General features: G+C 45.8%; 1 pseudogene; it reads left to right on the top strand.

Annotated features, from left to right (window-relative positions):
- Positions 1-2273: 2273 nt before the first annotated feature.
- LOC117734115 lies at positions 2274-3359 on the top strand (annotated as a pseudogene).
- Positions 3360-10123: the final 6764 nt, after the last annotated feature.

The raw sequence follows: 10123 nt of genomic DNA on the forward strand, positions 1-10123 counted from the left end.
GCCCAGCGTCACTGCAGAGAGAACTACAAGGACCTGGTCACCATACGAGACCTGGAGGACCTGGAGACCCTCAAGACCCTGGTGGATTTAAGCAGAATGGTGGACTCAGTGAGTTTTATGACGTCAGTGACAGGTGGTCTGAAGGTTCTACATTCACTCAGTGAAAGTATGCAGATGAACTGGACCTCAGTGTGTACTTCACTGGAGTATTTTAGTATTAAAATGCTTTTTATGTTTCATTTCTGAGAGACATTTATTTGAGTTTACAGATTAATATTTTACAAACAAATCATATGATTTAATGCAACATGCTGCTGATCTGTACTGGATATTTAGAGCATTAATATCTCATCAAACAAACATCGTCCATGTAAATATGTATAGTCATGTTCCCTTTGGTTGCACTGTTAGCGCTGTTAGCATCGGTAGCGGCTAGCATCGTTAGCTTCTAGCCATTAGCTCAGCCGTCACCTCGTTGTGAGACGTTTAGTCCATTATGAACAGAGTGATGACAGAAATAAAACCTGTTTCCATGTTCATATTAGCGCCTGAATATTGTTTTAATTCACACTTGAAATAACTGGAATCCTGTCCTTGAAGAGTTTTGCAATTCAGATTAATATTTAAATGGGAAGTAACGATATCTGAAAGTCTATTTCTTTATATCACAATGAAATATTGCTTTCAGCGAGCCTGGATAGGACTGTATGATGACAGCTGGAGGTGGTCACTGTCCAACACAAGCTGCTACAAACCCGGGGAGGCGGAGTTCAGAGGATGGAGGTCTGGAGGGGAACCGAACCACTACTTAAGAAGAGAACTCTGCGGAATGATATATCAAGGTCTGGGATGGGGCGACTACAATTGTGAGGATAAAATCACGTCAGTCTGCATCGATGTCAGAGGTAAGAATATTAAAGTTACTATGAAGAACTTTCATTCTGTGGACTAAAGTGGTAGTGTTGGTTCTGTCCTGGATATGACATTAAACTATACCCTGTCCTGGACAAGACATAAACGGTCCTAGGGGGGTAGGGCTTGCACCCCAACCCCTTGAAACTCACCTTGCAACGAAAACCCGAAGAAAACAAATTAACCCGCTCCAGGGTAGCACTCCCTGTCGTTGTCGGGCTGCGTGACACATGAAGGCGATGGGGCAAAGCTCGCCTCGGGACCCTCATCGCCCGACTGGGGGGAAACCACGGAGCAACCGGGTTGGGTTGGATTCAGGGGTGTGTTGCTAGGGTGGTGCAGAGGTGTCGTCCGCAGGTCGGCGTTCCTCCCGGTTGAACCTGAGGCAGTCTGTCCAGGTGGGCACTTGGAACGTCCTGTCACTTCGGAATGACGATCACCTGCCTCTGTTATCTTCGGAGCTGACCAGGTTGGGCATTGGCATAGCAGCTCTCTCTGAGGTGAGGCGGCCTGGAAGTGGCGAGATCAGCGTGGATGGATACACCTACTACTGGTCTGGCCGCTCCGATGGCTACCATACCCAGGGAGTGGCTGTGGCCGTTGCCGATCGGTTGGCTCCGATGGTGGCGGAGGTCACTCCTGTCAACGAGTGTATCATGAGGCTGAGAATTACCCATTCCTTAGGGGTGATATCTCTGGTCTCTGTGTATGCTCCGACCGGGGTGAGTGATGTTTCCGTGAAGGAGGCATTCTACGCCAAACTCAATTCGGTGATTGATGGTTGTCCACAGAGGGACACCCTCCTTGTCCTAGGAGACTTCAATGCATCGTCCGGTACTGACAGAGTTGGCTACGAAACATGTGTCGGTCCTCATGGCTCTGGGCTAAGGGATGAAAGCGCCTTTATGCTCCTTGACTTTGCTAGCGGTCGAGGGCTTAGGATCGCTGGATCTTGGTTCGAGCGTTCTAAGCCACGACGCTGGACTTGGTATTCAAATACTTGCACCGTGGCAAAGGAGATCGACCATGTTCTTGTGGATGGTCGTTGGAGACTGCTGCGGAACTGCAGAGTCTATCGGAGTGCTCAGTTTCTCTGCACTGATCACAGGCTTGTCGTGACGACTCTTGGGCTGCGACTCAAGTCCGCGAGGTCATCGGCTTCCAGGCAAACTCGCTTGGATGTTGGTAGGCTCCGGGACGAGGGGGTAGCTGAGGAGTTTGCCCACAGACTTGGGGACTGTCTTGGAGGGATGGGTGCTTCGGGTGGCCCTGAGGAACAGTAGACTAAAACTCTGGAAGTGGCGGCAGAGTACCTTGGAGTTTCGCGTGGGTCGAGGAGGGGGTTTCTCTCTTCGGGGACGATGGGAATCATTGAGGAGAGTCGCAGGGCTAGACTTGGCGGCAGAGCTGGTCTGTATCGGGAGCTAAAACGTGCAACTGTACGTGCTGTGAGGAATTACAAAGAGGCATATGTGCGAGGAATCTGTGAGACGGTCAAGGGTCATCTCTGGTCGAGCGACTCTCGCCCCGCCTTCAGAGGAATCCGTGCATTACGTGCCTCCAAACCTTCTCCTCACAGTACTGCGGTGAGAGCGGCTGATGGTGGACTCCTGTTGGAAGAGTCTGAGGTCAGAGCCCGCTGGGCCGAATACTTTGAGCGTCTTTATCAGGCGGACGCTCCGTCTTGTGGATTGGACGATATGGATGCTGTGCCTCTGCCTGCGGACCCCCCGATCGACTGTGCGCCACCTTCACTTGCTGAAACGCCAGCTGTGGTCAAGCAGTTGAAAGGAGGTAAGGCGGCTGGAATGTGCGGTATCCATTCTGAACTCCTCAGGGCTGGAGGTGATCCGGCACTCGTGTCCTTGCATGCAATCCTGTGCTCTGTTTGGAGTACGGAGATCTTCCCAACTGACTGGAAGAGGGGCCTTGTAGTCCCATCTGGAAGGGGAAGGGTGATCGCCGGGATTGCAACAACTACAGGGGTGTGACGCTGCTCTCTGTACCAGGCAGGGTTCTGCGAGGATAACTCTGAACAGGATTTGCCAGCACCTGCTCGCGCCCGGAGCAGTCTGGCTTTACGGCGGGGTTTCGTTTGATAATCTCACGTACCCCCATTGCTATAGAGGACCAGGACGACACTGAGGTCTATAGAGGACCAGGAATAGACTGAGGTCCATACAGGACCAGGACTAGACTGAGACTGGTTCAGGACCAGTTAAAGTTGTTCACGTTTACTTGAACTCAACACTTCACTCTGCTCTACTTTCAGGGCCCAATGAGACTTTTGTCCACATTAAGACCCCCATGACGTGGACTAAGGCCCAGAACTACTGCAGAGAACACCACACAGACCTGGCCATGATGAGGAACATGGAGGAGAACCAGATGGTACATAATCTGGTACCATCAGGAGGAGTAGCCTGGATCGGCCTTTACAGAGATGAATGGAAGTGGTCTGATGGAAGTGACTCCTCATTTAGGAACTGGAAACCTGATCAACCTCTTGGTTCCACTAAGTCTTGTGTGGCAGCAGATTTTAGTGCCGATGGACAATGGGAGAACCTGAAATCTAACGTTAAGTCAGCGTTCATCTGCTACAGTGGTGAGCATATAGCATAGCAGTGGTGAGCATATAGCATAGCAGTAGTGAGCATATAGCATAGCAGTGGTGAGCTATCATTTCAGTCGTTTGCTTCATTTGCAGATAAAATAAAAACAATGGAAAAACATCAAAGGTAGAGCAAAATAAAATCTATAGATATCAAGTTATGGATAGAAAACACATTGAATATGCAGATCAACTGCAGATGATGGAGTGCTGGCCTCAGTATATGCTAAGCTAAGGTGTTCTTGCACCAGCCTTATTTAAAGAACCATACTTTTCTCTTTTATCATTCAAAGTGTTAAACATTCATGGATGTTGATTATTATCATCCATAAATGTGACTGATGATGTTGTTTGTGTTTTAGACGTTGTTCCTGTTTCAAAGCGAGTGGTGAAAGTGAGGCTGGAGAAAAGAAGCTCCTCTCTGGATCTGAATGACCCCGTGGTGATGGAGGACCTCTTGAAGCAGGTACACCTTCATCTCATTAACAACAGAACAACAGGTGATACATGAGATGTGGTGGACTACTAAGAACAATGTAGAGGTGATACCTGAGATGTGGTGGACTACTAAGAACAATGTAGAAGTGATACATGAGATGTGGTGGACTACTAAGAACAATGTAGAGGTGATACATGAGATGTGGTGGACTACTAAGAACAATGTAGAGGTGATACCTGAAATGTAGTGGACTACTAAGAACAATGTAGAGGTGATACATGAGATGTGGTGGACTACTAAGAACAATGTAGAGGTGATACATGAGATGTGGTGGACTACTAAGAACAATGTAGAGGTGATACATGAGATGTGGTGGACTACTAAGAACAATGTAGAGGTGATACATGAGATGTGGTGGACTACTAAGAACAATGTAGAGGTGATACCTGAAATGTAGTGGACTACTAAGAACAATGTAGAGGTGATACATGAGATGTGGTGGACTACTAAGAACAATGTAGAGGTGATACATGAGATGTGGTGGACTACTAAGAACAATGTAGAGGTGATACATGAGATGTGGTGGACTACTGAGAACAATGTAGAAGTGATACCTGAGATGTAGTGGACTACTAAGAACAATGTAGAGGTGATACCTGAGATGTGGTGGACTACTAAGAACAATGTAGAGGTGATACATGAGATGTGGTGGACTACTAAGAACAATGTAGAGGTGATACATGAGATGTGGTGGACTACTAAGAACAATGTAGAGGTGATACATGAGATGTGGTGGACTACTAAGAACAATGTAGAGGTGATACCTGAAATGTAGTGGACTACTAAGAACAATGTAGAGGTGATACATGAGATGTGGTGGACTACTAAGAACAATGTAGAGGTGATACCTGAGATGTAGTGGACTACAAAGCACAATGTAGAGGTGATACATGAGATGTGGTGGACTACTAAGAACAATGTAGAGGTGATACATGAGATGTGGTGGACTACTAAGAACAATGTAGAGGTGATACATGAGATGTGGTGGACTACTAAGAACAATGTAGAGGTGATACCTGAAATGTAGTGGACTACTAAGAACAATGTAGAGGTGATACATGAGATGTGGTGGACTACTAAGAACAATGTAGAGGTGATACCTGAGATGTAGTGGACTACTAAGAACAATGTAGAGGTGATACATGAGATGTGGTGGACTACTAAGAACAATGTAGAGGTGATACATGAGATGTAGTGGATTACTAAGAACAATGTAGAGATGATACATGAGATGTAGTGGACTACTAAGAACAATGTAGAGGTGATACATGAGATGTGGTGGACTACTAAGAACAATGTAGAGGTGATACATGAGATGTGGTGGACTACTAAGAACAATGTAGAAGTGATACCTGAGATGTAGTGGACTACTAAGAACAATGTAGAAGTGATACCTGAGATGTAGTGGACTACTAAGAACAATGTAGAAGTGATACCTGAGATGTAGTGGACTACTAAGAACAATGTAGAGGATGGAAAAGTCTTCCACAAGGAAGAGAAGAAGACCTAGAAGAAGAGAAGAGATGAGCTGTAATGTTCCTTTCTCCTCCTCTTCCTCCTTCTCTTGTTCCTCTCAATCAATGGTAGAAGAACCAAAGTACCCAAGTCCAGACCCTTTGCTGTGAAGTACCCTGTTTCCATGTCATCGTCCTTTAGACTTTGACTCCACTACATCGATCTGTCAGCTATAGTTTATACACTCTATGAAATAAGGTTCCAACAGGTTCTTCCTGAGGGGCGGAGCTTCTACTACTTACATGTTAATGAGTCAGAAAGATCCAATAACATGCTGGTTATTATATTAGAGCTCTCTAGAAGAGGTTATTCTGCATAAAGAGTGCTTCTACTTTTGATAATGAAGAACTTCTTTACTAGTGTTTACATCCATAATCCTGAATGTAGGTCTTTTATTAGTAATGCTGTGTGTTTTCATTGAGATGATGCTTCTTCTGCTTCAATAAAACATTGGAATCATCTTTCTGTTTCACCACCGTTCTTCATGTCCTTCAGCTCAAATAGATTCTGATGACTGAACACACAAAGTGTCTGTCACAGAGACCAGTCAGAGTCCATCTTGTGCTCCACAACACAAGCCACCCCTCTGACCTCTGACCTTTTACCAGCAGCCTGACTTTGGCCTGTCGGCTCTTTGCAGACATACAGGCAGACATACAGGCAGAGAAAGGGAGGGGGAGGATGTTGCTTGGAGACGGTTGCCGTGAGGGGAAGAGGAGAGCAGCAGCAAGGGAGAAGTTTCTATGACAACGCAGGTTTCATGCTGTGATTTCAGCTTGTGGGAGGAGCCACACACACACACTGCATTCTGAAGCTGATTGATCGTCTTTAGTTCTGCAGGTTTTTGATCGTCAACATTAACATGTTGACCCTGATGACATCACCGTGACATCATCAGTGTCATTATCTCCGATGTCACCCAGTGGTTTGTGGACGGTTGTTTTGAAGCATGAAGTCTGTTATTGTTGGCCATCCACATCTTGATTTTTGACCGTCGCCATCTTGGATTTTGACCGTCGCCATCTTGGATTTTGACCGTCGCCATTTTGGTGTTTGACCGTCGCCATCTTGGTGTTTGACTGTCGCCATCTTGGATTTTGACCGTTGCCACCTTGGTTTTTTTTCAGTCGAGGACGTATTTGTTTCACACCGTTTCGTCTAAATAAAGAGGCCGCTAGAAAGTTCCCAGAGCTATCCAACGACGTAACCACGAGGGTTCTGTTGTACTTGGTTCACTTCTGGTTGCAAAGAAGCAAAAACACCAAACTCAAGACGTCACACATCGGTCCACAGACCGATGTGTGACGTCACGGTGAAGACGTCCACTTCTTACACACAATATTGAATATTTGAAGTTTTGTGTTACTGCTGATGATGTCATCCTTCACTCAACCACAAGATGGCACTTGTCAGGAAAAACGTTTTACGTTTCTGAACAAGTAACGGACACAGACACACACACACACTCAGACACACCTGCAGCCTCGTCCGTTTGTGTGTAGTAGTTGGGGTCACCTCCGGACAGTCAGAAGTCAGTTCTATTAAATTCAACAGAATTAAACAGGAACACTGAATGTAGGAAGTAAAACCAACTTCAGACAAAATGCTTGGAGTCGTTATATTTACCAAATAATATAAATAGTTCCTGTGTAACCCGCTGCAAAATATACAAAAGAAACAATCCAATACACAGGCTTTTATTTTGATGTGTTAAAGCTGCATTCTCTCTCCTGACCACCAGGGGGCGACTCCTCTGGTTGTATAGAAGTCTATGCTTCATGTGTTAAAGCTGCGTTCTCTCTCCTGACCACCAGGGGGCGACTCCTCTGGTTGTATAGAAGTCTATATAAATGACTCTACTTCTCTTGATGTATTCCCTCAGTAAACATTGTAAACATTAGTTTTTGGTCTCAATCTCTAGTTTCAAGTCTTCTTCAATACAGAATGATGTTTATTTAGTAAATTATGGTCATTTAGAGTCAAACAGACCATAAAGCAGGGGATGCTTTAGGGCGGGGCCACAAGGTGATTGACAGATCTCTACCAGAGATGTATACAGCATCTCTTGTGGGCGACTGTGTCTCAGTGGTGAGTGGGTCGTCCTTCAATCAGAGGATCGGTGGTTCGATCCCCGGCTCCTCTAGTCCATGTGTCCTTGGTTAAGACACTTGACCCTAAATGAATGTGTGTGAATGTTAGTTAGTCCTGATGGACAGGTGGAACCTTAGCTCCTCCCATTAGTGTGTGAATGTTAGTTAGTCCTGATGGACAGGTGGAACCTTAGCTCCTCCCATTAGTGTGTGAATGTTAGTTAGTCCTGATGGACAGGTGGAACCTTAGCTCCTCCCATCAGTGTATGAATGTTAGTTAGTCCTGATGGACAGGTGGAACCTTAGCTCCTCCCATCAGTGTATGAATGTAGTTAGTCCTGATGGACAGGTGGAACCTTAGCTCCTCCCATCAGTGTATGAATGTAGTTAGTCCTGATGGACAGGTGGAACATTAGCTCCTCCCATCAGTGTATGAATGTTAGTTAGTCCTGATGGACAGGTGGAACCTTAGCTCCTCCCATCAGTGTGTGAATGTTAGTTAGTCCTGATGGACAGGTGGAACCTTAGCTCCTCCCATCAGTGTATGAATGTTAGTTAGTCCTGATGGACAGGTGTAACCTTAGCTCCTCCCCTCAGTGTGAATGGTTGAATAATGTCATGTAGTGGTCAGAAGACTAGAAGAGCGCTTCACAAGTTCAGGTCCATTACTCTCCGTCTCTCCTCCTCAGTCCTAATATGGTCACGTCCTGTTCCTCGGTTGGAAAACAACATGGCGACGGCCAAATCACCAAATTCAAGGCTTCAAAACATCCACAAACCACTAATATACAGTTTATACTTGTAGACCTTTTTGCTGCACACACAACTCTCACAGCTTCTGTAGCCACAAATCAAATATGATATATAATATTATATAATAAAGACCCCCCAGCCGCCCCGCTAGCCACGGCAAACATCCCAGCAGCTCGCTGGCCTAAATAATTGAGCGTTCGTGCTCTTGAGTGTCTTCACACTTCACTTCCCCGCCGACCCCCACGGGACCGCCTGGATTATTTTTGGGATGTTGATTCTTCTCCACAAAGTTCTACCCTCAAAAATCCACAGCGATGAAATGTTTGGACAAAAACGCCTTTCAGCGTTTAATACTAATGATCGAAGACGAGGAGATTCAGAGGAACCAGACAAATGACCGAAGAGACGATGGAGGATCATTATTGATGGTCATGGGTGCTGGTTTTCCAGGTGAGTCGCTGAACAAATGGGTCAAGTTATGAATTTTTCATTGTATTTACATTCTGCCCCACCCCCCCGCTCCAGTTCTGCTGGGGGTCGACTGCAGCCAATCGAATGAAGAGGAAACACTGATGAAAATAATCAAATGTTCAAACCTTCAAATTCACCTTGACTCCCTTCATCTGAGGAATTACTAGACAACAAAGAGAGATTCAATCATCGCACAAAAATATATATTTTTAAGAATATTAAATATGTAAAAGAAAATTGTATTCGTATTGCCATCTGCACCAATTAGTGAACTGTGTTTCCCAAGTTAACTCTATTCTATCGTAAGATTTTAAATATCAATTAGTGGGAAATATCTGCTCTTTTGCAGCAAATACTAGTGATTTAAAATGAACCACCAGGGGGCGACGCCTCTGGTTGTATAGAAGTCTATGCTTCATGTGTTAAAGCTGCATTCTCTCTCCTGACCACCAGGGGGCGACTCCTCTGGTTGTATAGAAGTCTATGCTTCATGTGTTAAAGCTGCATTCTCTCTCCTGACCACCAGGGGGTGACTCCTCTGGTTGTATAGAAGTCTATGCTTCATGTGTTGAAGCTGCATTCTCTTTACTGACCACCAGGGGGCGACTCCTCTGGTTGTATAGAAGTCTATTTCTTCATGTGTTAAAGCTGCATTCTCTCTCCTGACCACCAGGGGGCGACTCCTCTGGTTGTATAGAAGTCTATGCTTCATGTGTTGAAGCTGCATTATCTCTCCTGACCACCAGGGGGCGACTCCTCTGGTTGTATAGAAGTCTATGCTTCATGTGTTAAAGCTGCATTCTCTCTCCTGACCACCAGGGGGCGACTCCTCTGGTTGTATAGAAGTCTATGCTTCATGTGTTAAAGCTGCATTCTCTCTCCTGACCACCAGGGGGCGACTCCTCTGGTTGTATAGAAGTCTATGCTTCATGTGTTAAAGCTGCGTTCTCTCTCCTGACCACCAGGGGGCGACTCCTCTGGTTGTATAGAAGTCTATGCTTCATGTGTTAAAGCTGCATTCTCTCTCCTGACCACCAGGGGGCGACTCCTCTGGTTGTATAGAAGTCTATGCTTCATGTGTTAAAGCTGCATTCTCTCTCCTGACCACCAGGGGGCGACTCCTCTGGTTGTATAGAAGTCTATGCTTCATGTGTTAAAGCTGCATTCTCTCTCCTGACCACCAGGGGGCGACTCCTCTGGTTGTATAGAAGTCTATGCTTCATGTGTTAAAGCTGCATTCTCTCTCCTGACCACCAGGGGGCGACTCCTCTG

The sequence above is a fragment of the Cyclopterus lumpus genome, chromosome 7 (genome assembly GCF_009769545.1).
Source record: "Cyclopterus lumpus isolate fCycLum1 chromosome 7, fCycLum1.pri, whole genome shotgun sequence".
Lineage (NCBI taxonomy): Eukaryota > Metazoa > Chordata > Actinopteri > Perciformes > Cyclopteridae > Cyclopterus > Cyclopterus lumpus.